Source organism: Diceros bicornis, chromosome 21, assembly GCF_020826845.1.
Source record: "Diceros bicornis minor isolate mBicDic1 chromosome 21, mDicBic1.mat.cur, whole genome shotgun sequence".
NCBI lineage: Eukaryota > Metazoa > Chordata > Mammalia > Perissodactyla > Rhinocerotidae > Diceros > Diceros bicornis.
Genome location: NC_080760.1, coordinates 20,455,082 through 20,469,515, shown reverse-complemented (window position 1 = coordinate 20,469,515; position 14,434 = coordinate 20,455,082). Strand labels below are relative to the sequence as shown.

Genomic DNA, 14,434 nt, shown 5'->3' with positions numbered 1-14,434 from the left:
TGCTCTAATCTACTAATCCAATTCAAGAGAAAGTTTTAGTATCCAAAAATGGTTTCATGGCCTTCCACATAACGTTTGTTTTTCATGCTTTGCCCGAAGGAGTAATTGATGTGGAAATTGAAGGCAGAACTAAGAGGATAGTTTCGGTCAGGTGAACCTTTTACTTGATTTTCAAATTAGAGTCGATGGCTGTTTGGACCTAATTGTAACTGTCATTTCTATAACTAGTCATAGTAAAAGATTTTGTAATCACTATATCAAGCATGGACAGGTCATGGTGCCTTTTAGCTTTACTTGGTGACTTTTTATTATTTTTAACCAGCAAGTTTTTTAATCAATGAATTTGAGTTGCTATTGAGACATTCTGTGGTTTCTGGAAATGCCGCTGGGCTTGACAAGCACAAGAAGTTACAGTGGCTTTTTGAAAGGTCTTGAGTGGCCAACACAGCAAGACAGGAACACGTGCTGGCAGCCACTCGATAAATATTGGTTGAATGAATTGACAAGACATTTGCTTCTCATCATCTCCAGCTGAGATGGAGAATTTGGTGACATTCTGTAGTGGAGGCAGAGGGTGTGTGTGTGTCCCCTCCTCAGATGTCCTCCTACAGAGTTTTTTGTTAAGCCATCCCTAGACGATTCACAGAAGGCTCTAGGTAGAGAAAACGCTGGGTTAGGCAAGAGCAGCCCCCTCCCACCTCGTGGGTATGTCTTTCCAAGGCTCTCTGGAACTTCACTTCGGCATGGTAGGGACCCCAGGCTCCCCCTAATCGAAGCCTAGAAGAAGGTGCTGTAGGCTGAATCTGACCTCCCCACGACCGGAGAGGAAAACAGCACCCCTTGGAAAGTACCAGTGCAGACTGGCTAGAAGTCTGGGCGGTGGGCTAGGATTAGGGGGCCCAATGGGGATAAGCCTGGGGGCTGCACCCAAAGCATCCACTGCACCTGCAACCCCCCCACCTCAGCTTGCCCCCCTGCACCCCGGCCGTCCAGCCCACCGGGGAGAGGCTGCCTGCGGGGCCGCAGTGGGGAGGAGGGTCGGCGGCCGGAGGGGAGAGGCGGCGAGCGAGGCTGGGGAGGGGGGCGCGGCAGGCGGCGGTGCTGTCCAGGGGGAGGCGGGCGGAGGGAAGGCGCTGCTGCCGCCGCTGCCGCCGCCTCACCCGCGGCGACACAGACGCCGGGAGCGGCCGAGGCGGTGAGTCGCAGCGCCTTCCCTCCGTTTCTCCGGAGCCAGAGCGGAGTCGGAGTTGCAGCCGGGCGGGCGTGCTGGGGGCGGTGGTGCCGGGAGCGGCTGCTGGGGGGACCGGCGCGCCCCGGGGCGGCGGGCGCAGGGGTGGGCGCGAGGAGCGCGCGGTTCTGGGGACCTCGTCCTTGCAGCCGCTCCCGGGTGCAGCTCACCCTGTCAATTCCCCTGTCCTTCCCTCAATGCCTCTGAGGGAAAAGAAAACAAAACCAAAGACCCTGAGAGTGGGCGGCAGAAAAGGAGAGAGCAACTTTGTAGAGGGACGCGCAGAGGCGCGCGGGGCAGACAGGATGGGGGCGCGCTGGGTCGGAAGGGGGCGTTCGTGTGCCTGGTGGCCCGGGACCTCTGTAGCATCCCTCCCAGGGGTGAGGGGTGAGGTGGGGGATTGGGGTCGAGGGCACTCGCTGGTTCCCGGGCCTGCCAAGTCTGCCCTGAGGGGCTGCAGGAGGAGTGTGCGAGGGGTGGGCGCCTGGGCAGGGGGCTTTGGGAGCGACTGGAAGGCGCTAGTAGAACGCAGAGGAGGAAGTGGGCTGCATTCTGGACTCAGGACCTGAAAGATTTGTATCTCTTGCCCTGGGGGACTCGGGAAGGGGTGTGCTGGGGAGATGTGTCTGAGTGTTTTTCAGTGCATACCGATTTATTTTTAGCTCCCAGAGAAGCAGGATGTGCAAAGTGGGTTGTATCAACCCGGGAGGGGCAGGAGGTCTCCCTGTCTGCAGGAAATACACAAGTTTCTTGCTGCAGATGCTTGCTTTAACTTTCATGTCCGAAGAAAGAAAGCCATTTGGCTCTCTGAAGGTCTCCTGGCCAGGGCCATTTTCTTCCCGCGGGTCTGTCTGAGGCTGCAGGCCAAGCGGAGTGCGCTTCTGTTGTTCAACGCTGGCCCCAAATGATGGTACACGTTCTGTTCCGTAGGGCGACAAGGGTGGGAACACAGAAGGAGGGTTGCCAAGGTCTCATTTGCTGAGGAGGAAACCACCCAAGCTTGCTCAAAGTTTTCCCAGTTCTGACTGATTTGAAAATAACAGATCTAAGCAGCTGTGTTACCAAAAGCAGCCTTAGCGGTCGGTGTTTCTCAGACCTAATTGGCAATGCTTGTGAGGTTTTTCACTCCAATGGGGAGATGCCTGTGTTTTAGGGTCAAATGCAGGATGCAAGGACTGCAAAGGAGAAAGGGGTAGGGGTGTGATGGTGAGAGTGTGGGTTTATGGGGGGGGCTGGTTGGGGGCTAAGTACAGACTTGGGGATGGGGCTTCCTTCAGAGGAGGAGGCTCAAGAAGCTGAAACCCAAATGTTCCCGTACCCAAGCCAAGACCCCTGGACGTTGCCCTGGTGTTCCCCCATTTCAACCACTCGGCCCAGTCCTGAATACCCACCCTCTATAAGCGTGCCAGGAGAGTGGGCTGTGAGAGCAGGGCTCTGCCGCCAGACTGCTGGATTTGAGTTCTGGCCGGGACACGAATAGCTCCCAGACCCTGGGCTCCTTACTTAACCTCTCTGTGTTTCCTGATCTGTGGCACGAGATTGATAATAGGTACCAAACCTATCTCAGGCTTGTTGCGAAGGTTAAGTGAATTAATACACAGAAAGCGCTTCCCACAGTGCTTTGTCGTTGGTAAGTGCTGCAGACGTGTGAGCTCTTGTTATTCTGCTGTTGCTGTTGTGTGCTTCCTTCTCTCAGCCCCTGTTGTCTGTCGCTGATTTGGTTCACAACCTCATCACTTCTTGCCTGAATTGCTCCAATTGCCTCACACTGGGCTCTTTGGTCCCCATTAGGACACTCTTGCTCCAGTCTGTTCTCCAAGCTACAACTAGAACGCTCATTTTGCAACCAAAAATCTAAGCCAGGCTTTCTGCCTAATTTCCCTCAGAGGTTTCCTGTGGCTTTCAGGATAGAGTTCGGACCCTTGTCTCCTCGCCAGCCTCATCTCCCAAGCGTCCGCCTGTGTAGCCTCCGCTCAAGCCACCGAATCTCAGCACCTGTCATCTTCCCACCCTTCCTTGTCTGGTCAGCTCCTATGCCTTCTTCCCCGCTCAGCTGCAGCAGCACTGCCTGCCGGCAGACCTCGTGGCACCCCCTCCTCCCGAGCTGACTGAGCTGCCCTTGCTTCATGCTGGTACATCACCCTGCACACTCTGTCATCACTCCGCATCGTCATCTCCATATCAGTCTTCCCTGCTGCACGTGCCTTGAGGGATGAATTGTGATTACCAGTAATTGTTTGTTGAATGAATTAATGAACATCAGTCAAGCAAAGTTCAGTCCTTTTCACTAAAGTCAGAAACCAACATGGAGAATAATAGAGAGGAGGACCAAACCAATCTTTATATAGACTATTCTACAATAACAAACTTGGGGAAATGTAAGAAACCAAAGGTTGCTCAAAAGAAATGTGGCATACTATCTTGGAACCATTTCAGAGATTTTTTTTTAATTGTAGGGGGTTAGACTAACAGTGGAGAAAGGCAGTGGTCTGACCTCTTTCCTCACTTCCCTCATAAAAAGGTTGGACATCTCAGATTTGACTGTGGGGCATGAAGGTCCAAATCTATAAGGGGTCGTGCAGTGAATTTGGTTCTGGAGGCAGAGGTGAAGGTCGCCACATGCCTGGGCTCTGTAGCTCTTCCTTGGATTGGAGTGTGGATTTCAGCTTGCCCTGGGATTGGTACGATGAGATAGGAACTCTCCCGTCATCAAAGCTCCTCTGTTACTTTTCACACAGCTCAGTGTATTCTGTGGGTGTACTTCTGACTGAGGCTCCCAGGAGCCCTGCAGAGGTAGATAAAATGGTGCCAGCTTCTCCAGGACAGCCTCAGAGTCTGATATCAAGGCTCTAGGGCAGGGGGTTTGTACAGCTGAGAGATCAAAAATGCTTTTTACATTTTTGAAGGGTTGTAAGTAAAACAAATCAAAACACAAAGAAGAATATGTGATAGAGACCATGTCTAAAATACTTACCACCTAGCTCTTTATAGAAAAACTTTGCCAACTGCCACTCTGGAGCTGAGACAATTGGTTTCATTTTGCATATCATCTTTGATTGGTTGGTAGTGGCTGCCTGGAGAGCTGGGTTGAATAGGAATCCAAGGCTGGGTCCAGGCTCAGTAGGAAAGAGTGCTGTGGTCAATTAGTGATGTCTGTCAGTTTGTGAGATTAGGAAGTGGTGGCAGGCAGGCCTTGTCCCTACCATCCCTCTATCTCTATCACCATGACAGAATATCATTGAAGGATGATGATGGCAGAAATTAAGGACAGAGCACATGAGTTAAAAGTGACACGTAGAAGAAGCTAGGAACTTTCCAGTACGACAATAAACTATCACCACAGTTAACATGAATAGCTTCCACTTATTGAGTGTCTACTATATATGTACATAAGGATCTCATTTAATCTTTGTAATAATTTTTTCAGGAGATACTTATTTTAATTAGGACTGAATTCTGTTGCAAGTATCAGAAACCCCAAAGCTCAAACTACTTTAAGTAAGAAAAGGAACATTATTTTGACTCTGATAACTCCTCAGTCCAGAGGAAGATACTTCAGGTGTGGCTTGATCCAGGGCTCCAGCATCATTACCAGGACCTGATTTCTCTCTCCGCATTTCTTGGTTTGCTTTCTTGGAGTTGGCACCATTTTTAGCTCTCATTTCATTGTAAGATAGGTGTAAGAGCTCTGGAAATCATAGTCTAGGCTTTAAATCCAGCCAGAAAGTGGGAGCCTTTATTCCTGCATTGCTTGCAATGACTGCCGATGGCTCTTTGGCTTTGATTGCATCTCATGCCTGTTCCTGCGGTTGGGGTTCCACAGGTTACTAGGGCTTGAGCGTGGTCGCAGTTTCCATCCCTGAGCCATAGGCTAAGGAGTAGGAGCAGGGACATTTCTCCAGCCGAACATTGCTATCCTGTCACCAGGAGATGAGCCAATGGATTCTGGATTGCAAAACAACAGATGTCCACTGAGTACTGCTAGCCTTCCTACTTCGTGGATGAGGGAAACAGGCTCGGGACGCTCAATAACTTGCCCAAGGACACATGGCTGGCAAACAGTGGCGTTTTGATCTGAAACCCACAATTTACGCCCTTATTTAGAATTATTTGTGAACAGAACAATTTAATGTGCGTTTAGCGTGAAGCTCTATTCTTTCTATTTCTGAAAATATAGCTAACTAACTAAGTGCAATAAATGTTAAGTACTGACTGGCTGGAGGCTATGAGAAAAAAGAGGACACAAACTCTTTTGGCTGGATTTTTACTCACTTGTGCAACCAATATTTTTGAGCAGTTTCTATGTGCTCAACACTGTGTTAAGTTCTAGGGATACAGGGTGAATAAGATCTAGTTCCCTACCTTTAAGGAATTTATAATCTAACTTGAAAGTGCAAGATATAATTAGGGGACAGATTGGCTGGAATGAGGGGTATGTGGGGGGATGTGCAGGAGCTGCATCCCTTAATGGGGACAGTGACCTTCCAGTTTGTTTACGGATGTATCCCCAATACAGTGCTTTGTGTGATAGGCAAGCAATAAATATTTCTTGAATACATTATTTTTTATTATATTTAAATATACATAACATAAAATTTACCATTTTAACCATTTTTAAGTCTACAGTTCTGTGGCATTAAGTACACTCACATTGTTGTGCAACTCTCACCACCATCCATCTCCAGAAATTTTTCATCTTTCCAAACTGAAACTCCACACCTGTTATACAAAAACTCTCCATCCTCCCTACCCCCCAGCCCCTGGCAACCACCATTCATTCTACTTTCTCTCTCTGTGAATTTGACTACTCTAGGTACCTTACTTACGTGGAATCATACAGTATTTTTCCTTTTGTGACTGGCTTATTTCACTTAGCATAGTGTCTTCAAGTTTCATTCATATTGCGGCATGTGGCAGATTTTCCTTCCTTTGTCAAGCTGAATAATATTCCATTGTGTGGACGCACCGCATTTTGTTTACCCATTCCTCTGTCGAGGGGCACTTGGGTTGCTTCCACCTTTGGCGATTGTGAATAATGCTGCTATGAACATGGGTGTACAGATATCTGTTCAAGTCCCTGCTTTCACTTCTTTTGGGTGTACATCCAGAAGTGAAACTGCTGTATCATATGGTAGTTTTATGTTTAATTTTTCAAGGAACTACCGTACTGTTTTCCACGGCAGTACCATTTTACATGCCTACCAGCAATGTACAAGGGTTCCGATTTCTCCCCATCCTCACCAACACTTGTTATTTTCAGTTTTTTGTTTTTTGTTTTCTGTTTTTTGTGAGGAAGATTAGCCCTGAGCTAACATGTTGCCAACCATCCTCTTTTTGCTGAGGAAAATTGGCCCTGGGCTAACATCCGTGGCCATCTTCCTCTACTTTATATGTAGGACGCTGCTACAGCGTGGCGTGGTAAGTGGTGCATCGGTCTGCGCCCAGAATCTGAACCCGTGCACCCTGGGCCACTGAAGTGGAGCTTGAGAACCCAACCACTACGCCACTGGGCTGGTCCCCAGGTTTTTTTTTTTAAATAATAACCATCCTAATGGGTGTGAAATGTTTAATACGTTCTTAAAAGCAGATTGGGCTCGAGTGGTGAGGGATAGTGGTAGAGTCTGAATTGCATTCAGAGAGGTGTGAGGAGCTATTGAATGTTGGTTGCACGTGGCAATGGCGTGATCAGCAGCATCCTGACATTAGAGAGAGTGGAGAGGAGAAAGGCAGCAGAGGAATTAGGAGGTTATTTTAATTATCCAGATGAAAGAGAACCTAATAGTTTTCTCCACATCTATACAACGGCGGATATTATATTTATCACCACACTAAATGGTATTGGACTTGGGAAGGAAAGGTCAACATGGCACTGAGCTATCTCATGGCTGAGGATGACTCAGACAAGTTGACTGCTGTGGCTAATAATAATAATGATTGCAAATGCCTGTATGCACTTTCTCTGAACACAGCAGTGTTCTAAATACTAAGTATTAATGAACCTTTGAAGGATTTATCAGCCAGGGCCGCATAAGGAGGCAGATGACACACCCAAAAGGGTGTAACTGAAGCAAGTTAAAGTAGGGACTATTTACAAAGATGTGGGCAAGGTTAAGGGAAATCACCAAGAGTGGCTAGCAAGGCACACAAGCCTTTACTACCCAGCCCTGAAAGGGTGATGTGAGAGACCAGTTTCTGGAATTGCTCTTCAGTGGAGGAACACAGCTATGGCCAAATCGTGGCCTGACAGGGAGACACCAGGTGAATAAGGCCCCAACCACTCTTCCCTCCCCCTGATCTTCTGATGGTGCCTCCCAATTGGCGAAACTAACCAGAAGCCAGAGGGAAAGAAAGCTTGTTGATGCAAGGACTACCTTGTCCATAGAAATCGGCCTCTCAGGGCCGAAAGTGAGTGGAGAAGGGAGCAGGGCGGATCTGGAGGGGCAAGCAGGGAGAATCCAGCACGAGGGAGCATTATGATCATCCTTACTTCAGATAAGGGAAGTGAAGCATCAAGAGGTTGAGTGACCTATCCAGGGTCAGTAGCCAGTAAGTTGTGGAGCTGGGACTCGAACCCAGGCACACTGCTTCTGTACGTCCGTTTGTTTCTGGAATGTTAGGTTTTCCCCAAAGCTGTGTGTTTTAATTCTTTGGGAGTAATCTGATTTGTACAAACTTAGCTTGGCTGTAAGTGTAAAGTGACTGCTCAGAATTTCTGCCTCCCCCTCCTTTTATCTAAATAACAACATGTATTTCACAGCTGATTGATTATGTTTAGGTAAAAAATCTTTTCTATATAATGATGGGGGTGACAATATGTCTTTGAAACACATGTGGAAAAGACATAAGTTTGTTTCGTTTTGCTTTTAGTTGAAAGCTTCACAGGGGCTGACAGTGTAACTCAGCTGCTTCGATGTTAATGAGACGTTGGGCTGCGTTAGAAGAGTGTTCAGGACGAGACGGTGGTAGTTCCCTCTGTGCTGCCCCGGCTGGAGGGAATGCAGAGGCCAGCATCCGGTGTGGTGGGGGATGGAGCCCACCTCCCCTGAGGCGTGACTAAGGGGCTCTCTAGCCAGAAAAAGCTCTGTGGGAGCCTAATCATTGTGGTCTCCACATACATGCAGCACTGCACTGGGGGAGAGACCTGTTCTGAGGCTAGAACTAGGCCCACTGTGAAAACAGAATGCTTTGAAAGGTCTCATATTTTCCATTCCCAGAGGTTGCGAAGCTGAGGCCCCGGGTAAGAGATGTGGCTGAGGGCTTGTATTCATTTCCTGTGGCCTCTGCAACAAATTACCGCAAACTGAGTGGCTTAAAACAACAGAAATTTATTTTCTCGTCATTCTGGAGGCCAGAAGTCCGAAGTCAAGGTATCAGTAGGGCCAAGTTTCCTCCAGAGGCTAGGGGGCAGAATTCTTTGCTGGCCTCCTCTAGTTTCGCGTGGCTGTTGGCGTTTCTGGCCTTGAGGCTGCATCACTCCTATCTCTGCCTCCGAGGTCTTGTGGCCTCCTCTTCTCCTCTGTATGTCTCTTATAAGGACACTTGTCAATGGATTTAGGGCCCACCGGGATAATCCGGGATGATCTTATTTCAAGATCTTTAACTTAATTACATCTGCAAAGACACTTTTCCCAAATAAGGTCACATTCACTGGTTCCAGGGGTTTTAGGACGTGGACATATCTTTTTGGGGCCACTATTCACTATACCACAGGGCTCATGAGTGTACACTGCAACCCTTGATCCTCTGATTCTGTCACGATGCCCCTAGATTGGATTTACCACCAGGATTCTAGGTTCCTTGACAAGGTAGAGATTTTGAAATGCTTTTGATTCGATCTATTGAAATCTTTCTCTAAACAACAAAACAAACCACTTAAATGTGTGTGGTGATGGGTTGTAATTAGTATTTTGTGGTGAACATGATGTAATCTATGCAGAAATAGAAGTATAATGATGTACACCTGAAATTTTTACAATGTTATAAACCAATGTTACTGCAATAAACAAAAAATTAAAAAAAAAAAAAAAACTACCATCCCTTATTTCTGAAACGAAGGGGTGAGTGAAAGAGGCTGTCAGAACCACTTTGACCCTTGCCTCGGCTGGAAGTTTTCTGTGCTGTGCTTTGCCCAATGGCCCGGGAGGAAATGAATGGGAGAAAGAGCCGCCACTGGCCCTGTTCTGGCTTCTCACCTAGGGCTTTCCCAGATGCTTTTAAAACTATAATTACTCAGAGGAAGGCTAAGGATGTTGGAGTCTTTCAGGAAAGAGAAGCAGAAGCAGTATTGGCTCAATTTTCTAGGTTTTCAGAAAGCATTGGCTTAGAAATATAGTTTGTAAATGACGCTGGTCCATCAGTGAGAATTTTATGCTCGTGTTTTCAGTACTGAGTCCCAAACTGGGACCTAGGTACACTGGGCACACAAGGCAAGGGCAAGGGTAGCTTTGGCAATTACCTGGCTAATTTAATGACTATAGTTTATCAAATGCGGTACACCAAGAGAGTCCACCCCAGGGCATAAATTATTCTGTTTGGTTGTCTGTATTGATCCCATTTACTGGGTAAGAGCCAAAATCCATCCCCTCTTCGCTATGGAGAGGTAGTTGTAATTAAGATCTGTTTCTCTCCAGGGGGCAGCTAATTTTGGTTTCTCAGCCACTTTGCAGTTGGACTTCAAAAGGGAAAGAGGAAAGAAAAAAAGGTGAAATGTCCCTCTACTTTATTATGTTATATATTCTGCTGTATCATTGTTACTCTGGTTAATATTAACTTTGGATCTGTTTGCTTTGAATAATATACCTGGAATATTGTGATACTTACAGAATTTAGTCTCTCCAGCTGAGGAAAAATGGTTTGCCTTGTACAAGACTGGCTGCATAATTTGCGAGGCCCAGTGAAAAATGAAAATATGAGACCCTTGTGAAAAATTAAGAATTTCGAGATGGTGTCAGCAGAGCATTAGACCAAGCATGCACGGGGCCTTGTATAACTGCATGGCACTTGCCCATGAACTGGCCCGGGCCTCACATATATGCTGAGGATGGTGTCTTCTTGCTTACACGGCCCCTTCTTGACCCCCAAAGAGTGACCAGGACAGTTTACTCTGCCTCAGGTGGAGCATACTCTTCTGTAGGGGCAAGGGCACCGCAAGCAGGGTGGACATCTCTTGTTGGCTCCTCCATGTCCTCTCTCTTCCCTTATCCACCTGGCTCTGTGCCCTGAGAGGTTGATCCCTACCATCGGCATCAATGGCCATCTTGGTCTTCTGATTTCTGGTGTAATTTGGCCACTGGTGGGTCCAGCCCGCCATTGGGAGTGTGGGAGAAGGGTGAGGTAGGGTGTTTATTTCCCCCGCTCCCTCCTGCTGGGTTGCATGCTGCAGGCTGGCTTGTGCTTGTGGCAAAGGCCACAGCTCCTACCAGGCGTCCTCTCCATACAGCCACCTCATTGACTCCCTTTAACTGCGCCCTCCCCTGGCACACTCAGGCCTAGGGATGGTAATGGCTTCCCGCTGTTGCTAGCCTTCATTGCTTTCCTAAACCCTTTATTGCTCTCTTCTCTATAGCCTCTTCAACAGCACCCCTTAGTAGGATTAAAGAGCCCCCTCTGTTTTCCTGCCTGGGCCCTAACTGATTCAGCAATGCTTTGCCAGGGTTTCACCACACCTTGCACTGCTGCAGAGCAGAAAGAGAAGCTGGTGGCTCTGATAATATGTGATTCTGTGCCAACTCCTGGTGAGGTTGGGCAATCAGGAAGCAGTATGTCCACATCACAGTGGTGGAAAGCATGTGCTTGGGAGTCAGGCATTCGCCTTCTCTGGTATGACTTTGGGCGAGTCATCTCATCTAAAATGAGCATAATGATGGTTCTTCGCTTCTAGGGTTGTCTTGAGCGTGAAGTGAGATCACATGGGCATCATGCTTAGCCCAGCGCCTGGTATAGAGTAGGTGCTCAAGAAGTGTAGTTGCTTTTACCATTAGTTCCATGGAGTGTCTCACTCGAGGGGGTACACTGTCTGCTTTGTCTCTGATGTGAACTAAGGCACTTACAACCTAGACTGTACCAATGATTATCAAGTTTCCACTGTTTCACTGTTGTTTTGGTGTTATTTCTATCTTCTCAACTAGATTGTAGTGTTCTGAAGGTTAGGGATTCTATCTTAACATTTTCTTTGTATTAATCTAAGCTCCCAACCTGGCAGCTAGCACATCGTTAAGTGGTCAAGAAATACGTCTTGGCTAAATATAAAGGGACCATATAATTTATTATTCATGCCAGGACACTTTCGAGAGTGAAAGAGGAGAGCTTTTTACTACTTACACTAAACACAAGGCACAAACAAGGACTGTCCTAGAAAATCCAGGCAAGCAGGGACATATGGTGACCCTAGTGAAGTGGGACTTAAGATAGTTTTCCAAATATGTTTTAAAATTTGCCAACCTACCCTGTTTTGTAGTAGTCTGCCTTTGGTTTATGAGATAAAAACATGAGATTTAAACAACATAGAAAAAATATGTTTAACACTAGTAACAGATTGTTGGCCCGGATTTGAGGCAATGGGTCAAGGCTTCTTGTACAGACAGAGACCTCCTTTCATACCTTATTACCCTACAATACACTGGGTACCTACTTACAAAACTTTCTTCTATACCTACTTTTTTTTTCTTATATTGTCTCCTAATTACAGTCCTTCTTGCAATAGTGCTCATTTATGTTCAAAGATGGCAAGAATAGATTTATATACATATATTTTCCCGAACATCTCTGTCTTTGTATTTCTGGTTGCCTTGGTGACATTCCCAAGAGAATGCGTGCTCATCTGCTATTATTAAAGCAGAGATAAAATGGAAACTATTTTTAGGCCCTTGTATACCTTTCTTTTTCTCCACCAGACCATTTAATTGGTTTATTTTTTCCGTTTCCATTATTGGAAGGCCATGTATAGCTTCCTTCCTCTAGTTCTAATTTGGGGGCTGGTTAACTTTTTGAAAATTGACCAAGTAATTCAGTCCCTTCCTCGTTCAGAATTACTACATCTGTATTGAGAGTCTATTTATTTAGTTAGTTGATAACAGTTGTTTTTCTTTCAGGTCATCTAAGCCAAGCTTAAGCAAGGGATATTTTTGGTATAAGAAAAAGAACGCAGAGGCACTCTGTAGTTCTGTAGTGGACAGAGCACATCCACTCTGGAGCTGGATTAACCTGGTTTCGGTCTTAGTACTGCCGCTTATTAGCTGCCAACCTCCTGGAGGTTGTATCTTATACAGGGTAATAAATGGTACCTGCTTCATGGGTTGTTGTGAGGTTGAGAAGGTTAAGTGGGCTAATATATATAAGCACGAGGTGCAAAGTCTCACTTGTAGAAGTCACGCTGTTGCCGTGGCTGTTCTTTAATATCAAAGGTACCAGTGCACCACCTTTCAGAAAATAATTTTGTACAAGATATTGCAAATACTTAAATTTACCAAAGAGATAAATTAAGGGGATCATTATTTTCTTTACTAAAATGTTTTTTGTTTTTATAAACATTTCAGAGAATTTTTTTCAATGATGAATACACCATTGGGTGTCTTTATAGTGGTATTGAAATGAAAAGTCTCTAATTTACCCTCACACTTTTAGGAACATAACTGTAGTGCTATCACCTATAATTCTAAGGCAGTCAGTGTTAATATTTGGGATATTTTCTTTCATTATTTTTATGTGAAGATTTTTGTAAAGATTTATATGATACATATCTCTGTAGCTCTCTGTAGGGGATTTTGAGTGTTTATCTGACCGTTGTATGCACTTGAAGGAGAAATATTTAGCCTAATTCAGTATTAGGGATAGGGCCTGAAATACTGCAGACGAGATCTGAGATTATTAATTTGGATCATATGGCAAGTTTGAGAGGAGAGATGGACTTTAATCTGTTGTTGCTGAAAAATTGTTTAACATTGGGCTGTTGTCCTGACTAGGGTTCCTTCAGTTCTCACTCTTTTGCTTTGTTATTCTATTTTGATAAATAGATTTATCATTTATCAACCAGGTTTCTCATTTGATAAATGAGGCGGATTGCTGCATCATTGCCCTGGAGTTTGTCTTGCTGCCCTTGAGGATAGAGGAAGAGGAGAGGAAGCAGACAAACAGACAGACACACACGCACATACACATATGTGCACGTCTCTTTAGACATGTGGCCTAAAATTTCTAATAGGACATTTCAAGTAAGAGCTCTTTGATAGGATTTTGCTCGGTGACTTGTTGGAAGGGGAGGATTGGGATGTGGGAAATCTGTGATATTGAGTTCCCACCACCTCACCCTTTGGAAAACATGATGGCCATTTCCACGTGGGGTCAGAGGACAAGCAGTGAGAATCAGAAGTCAGTCTGGCCTCTGAAGTTTCTTGAGTGAGCAACAAGAAGACTGTGCTTATGTTTTTCTAATCTAGACATTTAAAGAATATGTTCCCCATACTTTGGGTGCTGTTCTCTCCGTACCCTCACCCACACCATTATAAAAGTAAGGTATTAACATGAAATAAAATCTGCACAATATAGAAAATCAGAAAGAAGAAAAAATACCTGTAATCCAAATATTCAAAGGCAACCAGACTCCATATTTGGAACACTTCTTTTCATTATTATTCTAGAGAGATTTTTCCTTAGTTACATAGTCATATTTATATATAATTTTAAAATGATTTTTTCATTTAATCATATGCCCCAAGCTGTGATACTGTGATATGATAAGAAATATTTATTTGGTCTTTGTCCCCAGTTGCTGGCACAGAGCTCCTAAAACCCTCGGAATTTCTGAGTGATAGGGGTAAGAGGAATGTCTTTTGTTATTCCTAATAAGCCCCTTTCACCTGTATCTGAATTTTTGCTAATGAGGTGATTCTTGGAAGATGGGAGTTGGTTGCCAGAGGAACCAACCATGTTATTAGAGGGTTGGAACTTTTAGGTCCCCCCACCATCACCCCCAACCTCCAGGGAGGGAAAAGGAGCTGGAGATTGAATTCAATCTTCAATGGCCAATGATCTGATCAATCATGCCTACATAATGGAACCTCCATAAAAATCCTAAACAGTGGAGTTTGGAGAGCTTCCAGGTTGCTGAGCACATCAAGGTACTGAGAGGTTGCCATGCCCAGAGAGGGCACGGAAGCTCCACACCCTGCCCCCATACCTTGCCCTGTGAGTCTCTTCCATCTGGCTGTT

At 45.8% G+C, this 14,434-nt stretch overlaps 1 protein-coding gene across 1 annotated transcript in view; it reads left to right on the top strand.

Moving 5' to 3' along the window:
- Window positions 1-1,156: 1,156 nt before the first annotated feature.
- NCALD (neurocalcin delta) overlaps window positions 1,157-14,434 on the top strand; it is a 388,804-nt gene continuing 375,526 nt past the window's right edge. Inside the window, exon 1 of the mRNA XM_058564737.1 lies at window positions 1,157-1,195. The gene's annotated coding sequence lies outside the window, so the exon portion shown is untranslated. The remainder of the gene's footprint in view (window positions 1,196-14,434) is intronic.